This window comes from Rhinolophus hipposideros (assembly GCF_964194185.1).
Source record: "Rhinolophus hipposideros genome assembly, chromosome: 25".
NCBI lineage: Eukaryota > Metazoa > Chordata > Mammalia > Chiroptera > Rhinolophidae > Rhinolophus > Rhinolophus hipposideros.
This window is the reverse complement of record NC_138071.1, coordinates 20,347,430-20,353,429: the sequence shown is the minus strand read 5'-3', so window position 1 is coordinate 20,353,429 and position 6,000 is coordinate 20,347,430. Positions and strand designations below refer to the sequence as shown.

General features: G+C 39.6%; 1 protein-coding gene across 1 annotated transcript in view; it reads left to right on the top strand.

Annotated features, from left to right (window-relative positions):
* Positions 1–6,000, top strand: part of SVOPL (SVOP like) — a 54,270-nt gene continuing 48,270 nt past the window's right edge. Inside the window, exons 1-2 of the mRNA XM_081038285.1 lie at positions 1–186; positions 1,630–1,744. The gene's annotated coding sequence lies outside the window, so the exon portion shown is untranslated. The remainder of the gene's footprint in view (positions 187–1,629; positions 1,745–6,000) is intronic.

Below are 6,000 nucleotides of genomic sequence, written 5' to 3'. Positions count from 1 at the left end.
AAATAATTCTGTTCACAGAACTGAGCTGAAAGGGGAGGAGAAGCCCTGGGGGCCAGGCTTCTGGGGAAGGTAAGTCCAGAATCCCCTGAGAGGCCTCCAGTGGTCCAAGGTCCATGTGAGATTTGGCTGTGATAAGGGAGACTGAAAGAGCCCAGAACTGGAAGGATTTCCAAGAAATATTCACAGGTAAGGAACTCCGACTGGCAAGATGGATCCGGATTTATTTCTCCTACTCTGGGATGATGGGGGATGTGGACCATTTGTAGCTGGCTGACGGCAAGTGGTGTATGAAACTTTCACTCTTCTTACTGATGATACTGCAAAACAAATTACATTATACACATACAAGTTCAGTTTGAAAAACTCTGCAGTGGCCCAATTATTTCTGGCTAAAAAATTCAGTATAGCAAAATGCAATAGGATAAAATGTCCGTCCGTTCTGTAGAATTTTTTTTTTTTTCCCTTGGGGAAGGGGAACAGGATATTACTCGGGAACAGTGTGTACTTCCAGGACTTTTTCCAAATCAAGTTGTTGTCCTTTCAATCTTAATTGTGGAGGGCACAGCTCAGCTCCAGGTCCAGTTGCCGTTGTTAGTTGCAGGGGGCGCAGCCCACCATCCCTTGCGGGAGTCGAGGGGATTGAACCGGCAACCTTGTGGTTGAGAGCCCACTGGCCCATATGGGAATCAAACTGGTAGCCTTCGTTGTTAGGAGTGCAGAGCTCCAACCGCCTGAGCCACCGGGCCGGTCCAGTTCCATAGAATTTGTTTGGATGAAGTTTGAACTCTATCTGAGCCTTTCAGTTTCAGAGAAAGTCCCCAATATGTCAATTCTTTATTAGACTTTTTTGAAGGTAGGTCATGGGTTCCTTTCCCATTGTACTTTTCAAGGAACTGATGGTGGTGAGGGCTGTGAAGCATTCTTCCCCATGTTACCTGTTTTCCTGAATTGGTCTGACTGATCATTTGTCCATCTATCCATCCATGCTCTTCCTAGCTTTAGAACAGGGGTGTCAAAACTGCTGCCCATGGGCCAACTGCGGCCCGCAATTCATTGTTAATTGGCCCGCAGCAAATTCCAAAAATACATTTAGTTTACTTAAATAAACTAGGTGAGGCAATACGTACTTCACCTTGAGTGAGTGGTCTGGCTGTTTGTGTATTTTACCGCATATGGCCCTCGGTAAAAAAAAAAAAAAGTTTGGACATCCCTGCTTTAGAATGACTTAAGAAGCCAACAGGGATTTAGCATGCCTGAAGAAGCCAACATTTCTATTTCACACTTGCGATTGCAGTATCTCTCACTAACATTCCTCATCTGCATCTCTATGAAACATTTTGTCCTTTTCTTTATGAAACTTTTGGCTGAAACTCTAGAAAATACTAAGCGAATCCTTTCCATATGTGTTAACTTAGAGTTAGTGTTTGAGTGTCTTCTTAATGACGTGGAATGTAAGCCCCTTTACACTGCACAGACATAAATGCCCACATCCTGATAATCTGTCCACACCAACATGTCCCCATCAAAGAAATCCTGTTGTTGATGACCCTGTATAACCTCTTTAGGCAGGATGAGAACTTTTCTCTGATGAAGGTAACTTGTACATTTGTTTCTTCCATCTTTTGGCAGCCTTCCCTGACATTGGGAACCCACCTTGCTGATCGGCTTTGACCCTTTTCAAGGGCAGGGCATTAGAAAGATCGACCTTACAACTGGTGGCACTGAGCCCTGCGTCAGTGGCTGGGTAAGGGTCTGCTTGCTCTTCTGAGTAGAGTTTGAGTGAGTCATACATCACCGCCACCCTTTTTCCCCACCCCACCTCACGCCTGCACCAACGAGGCCATACCTAACTAGGGTGTGGAAGGTTTTTCTTTCTCTAAAATATACTGATTATACAATATAGACCAACAAGGCTGTTTTTAGTGAAAATGATCCATTTTGTTGTGCTTTTCGTAAGTAAGATGAGGTGACTGGTTTGGGTGAATATCAGTGTTATATCTGGTTGGAGCAGTTTTGAGGTCTTATTTTCCAATAAGCATCTAGCACCTGTGAGGGTTTCTTAACACCACTTAAGTTTACCCTTGAAATAAGATCAGTCTGTTTCAGAAAACAAGTAACTTTTTCTTTTTGTGGTTTTTCATTTGAGCCCAGTGTGTTCTAATGTTAGCAGAATATTAGCAGTAAATGCCTTTGGAAATATATGTGTTTGATAACTTCATAGATACTTAAGAACTTACCCTGAGTGTATTTGATTTGTGATTATGGTGAAATTTTAGAAATTTAGTTGATACCTTTATTCAGAGATGAAAAAGAGTAAGTACTACCATGAGTGCTTATGTTGCAATGGCACTGTGCCATATTATACAAACATCCTCTCATTTAATCTTTATAACATACTTAAGAGGAAGTTTATCAGTTAAGAATTGCACACAATTGGCTAGTCTGAGTGCAGTTGTGTTTGTAATTAATGACAGCCAGTTGCAGATTTCTTTGTTCCTTCTCCTCCCATTGCTTCACTTCACTAGCCTTAAAAAGAACAATGGAGAAAAAAAAAAAGAATTGCACACAACTGCTAGTAAGAAACAGAGACCAGAAATAACAGTGTCTTAAATAAGAGGGAGCTTTATTTTTTTCCCCATGTAAAAGATGTCTGCAGGTAGGCAGTCCAATACTAAGGGAGCTCCACGCCTTCAGGTCCCAGGCTCTTTCTTGGTTGTGCTCTGCCAGGCTTCGCCCAAAGTTTCCACCTTTCCATTTCATGTTTGTGTCATGACCCAAGGTGCCTGCTGAAGTGCCAGCCATCATGTTTCCATGATCAGAAAGAGACAGGAAGACGAGGGGAAGGGGCAAAAGGACTTTCTCAGAAGCACTCTTGACCTGCAACAACTTTTACCTGCATCGCAGTGGCTACCTATTCAATAAGGTGCAAGGGAAGACTTGCTGTTTCTCCCACAGGCAGCTAGTCTTGTTTGCACATGAAGAAAAAGATGTAGAAGAAATGATACTGGTTCAGTCTCAATCTCATCACGGCTACTGACTTCCTTCCTCTCTCTCTTCCTCCTCCTTCCCTTCTTGCCTCCTTTAATCCTTCTTTCCTCCTCCCTTTCTTTCTTCCTTTCCCTCCTTCCTTCCTTCTCTCTCTCCATTCCTTTCTCCTTCCCTTCTTCATTTTTCCTCCCTCCATCCTTTCTTCCTCCTTTTCTTCCTATGTGTGTTAATTCAGTAGGCATAAACTGATAACTAACGATGTTTTATTAATATAATTTTGTCATTTATTATAGAAGATAAACAACTTTACAATTTCATCTACAATTTATATGTCATCTTGTGAATTGCCTAGCCATATAATTTGTCCATTAATTTATTAGGATCTTAACTTTTTCTTGTAATTTGTGGTTTATATCCAGTGCAAACATTAGTGGTATGTGTGTGTGTATACACACACATATATACACACACATATATGTAATGTACGTACACATATACATTATGTACATACATTTTGGAAAATGCTTTTCAACACTAAATAGCCTTTCACGTAAAAGATTTTCAATTATATTCTGTTATGGGAATATATTATAATATTTTTAGCCACTTCTCTACTGGTGTGCATTTAGGTTGTACCTGATTCTTTTGTTGTTTTCATATCTGTATTTATGTAATGTATACTTGTATGTGTGTGTGTGTGTGTGTATACACACACACATACATATTTGAAAATGGCTTTTATTATTTTACTCTTTTAAATCGTAGTTAGAATACACATAACAAAATTTACCACTGTAACAATCTCAAAGTGAACAATTCAGTGGCATTTAGTTGTACAATTGAGCTGTCCAGTGTTGTACAACCACCACCACTACTAAACGTCCTCCCATGCAGGCCACCTGGCCACTGGCAGACTTCTGACCAGTAACTCCACTGTGTCCTGGTCAAGTTCCTACCCCTGACCCAACAGGTCATGGTCAGTGATGGAGGGTAGGTGTACTGACAGTGACCTCCTCAGTACAGCAACATGTCAACTACATGCTGGTTAGTTTCTTCCAAAAGACAATTCATGGTTCAAAGACTGGCCTTTCTAAAAATTCAAACAATGCAGAAAAGTATAAAGAAGAATGTTTTGTACACTTGAAACTAATTTTAAAAATGAGAAAAACAAAGCAAAAAACATCTCAGTTCTACCTGCCACAGGTAATTCTTTTCTCATCTTTTTTTATTGGCCAGGTCCTGCTTGTCTTTCAGGCCTCAGTTTACACTTCCTGCAAGAGGTTCCCCAGGTCTCAGGACTCCCTTACGTTGCCAGAGCAGCCCCTGGTTAACCTTGGGACCACATTTTCCCTTCCTGAAATGTGCCTTTATTCCCCGTTAGACTCTAAGTTCCTCGGGGGCGGGACCCTTTCCATTATATTTTATTGTCTGATATAGTAGTGCTTTGCTAATACTTCTTGATAGATAAAACATGGTCTTATTTCATCGGACATCTCTCCTGAAATCTCTATGTAGGTAGGTATTTAAATGAAAATGGGATCATTTTCATTTAATGGGATCATTATGACATATACACATACATTATGACATATACACTATGTACTTATATATTGGAAAATACTTTTCAACACTGAATAGCCTTTCACTTAAGAGCTGTAAATGGCCAGAGTTACTTTTGGATTTTAAGCCTGTTGCCATGATTTACATTACTATTTTTTAGGGGGAAAAAAGTTGATGTAATTTACATGCATGAAAATTCACCGTATTAAAATGTATATATAATTCAATGATTTTTAGTATAGCCACAAGGTTTTGCAACCATCACCACTCTTTAATTCTCACTGAATGATCTTGTTCTCATATTTTGATTGAGTTAAATCTATTTTAACAGTTCATCTTCCCAATCTAGAAACATGATAGTCAAAGCTGATTTTTAATGTGTACTGAGGTCCTTTTTATAATCAAAAGAAGGTGATTTTTCTGCTAAAATTTTAGAACTTGCCAGATAAAGAGTATCCCTTTAGAGGGTGTTTTCCAGACAATGTCTGGAAAAGGAGCAGTAGGAGTTCTAGAATGTCTGTCTTCATGGCTTTCAGGCTTCCAGATGGGCTTAGAGGCCAATTATTTTTACTTTTTCTACTCTGTGAAAACAACAACTTTTTAATACTTTCCATGGTGTCTTTTGGGAAAGGGGATTTCATGGACTTATTTCTGAGCATTATTGATCCATCTGTCATCTGGGAATGCTTGTGTCTCTGTGACAGTGTTTTAAGAAAACAAATAATATCCACATTGCAGTCTAGTTGTTTTTTATATGTGTCTTTGGTGTCCCCAACTAGATTAAAAACTCCTTAAGGCAAGGAACATGTCAGATGCTCTTCTGCTGTCTCCACAGGAGCGCACACAACACAAGAATGCAGAGCTGGCACTTAAACGTTAATGACCTTGATGGGTTGCTGTACGACAGCTCTGTGGCTGTTTTTATGTTCTGGGGAAAGCACCTTTGTTTGAGTTCTGACTCTGCTACTCACCGGCGGTCTGACATTGAAAGAGTTAAGAGACTCAGAACCTCATTTGTTTGCAGTATTTATTTTGAAAAGTGCTACACTTCTTCAAAAGCAGAGGGTAGTAAACTGAACTCCAATGTACCCACCATCCTTCTTCAGTAATTTTCAACATGTGGCCATCCTTTTCTTATCTATATACCCATCTCCTTCTTATGGTCCCTATTCCCACCCTACCATTGAATTATTCTTAAATGAATCCCAGACATTACATTTCATCTGTATACATTTCAGTATGTATCTCTGAAATACAAGATCCTTTTTTCTAGCGTAGCCATAATAGCATTGTCACACCTAATGATGTCATCAGTAATTCCTTAATATTATCAAACTTCCAAACTTGCTTACATTTTCCTGAGTTTCGATCATCTCTTTTTCATCTCATTCTCTTTGCTGTTGTTTTTACAGTTGGTTTGAATGAGGAGCCAAGCAAAACTCATTTATTTGA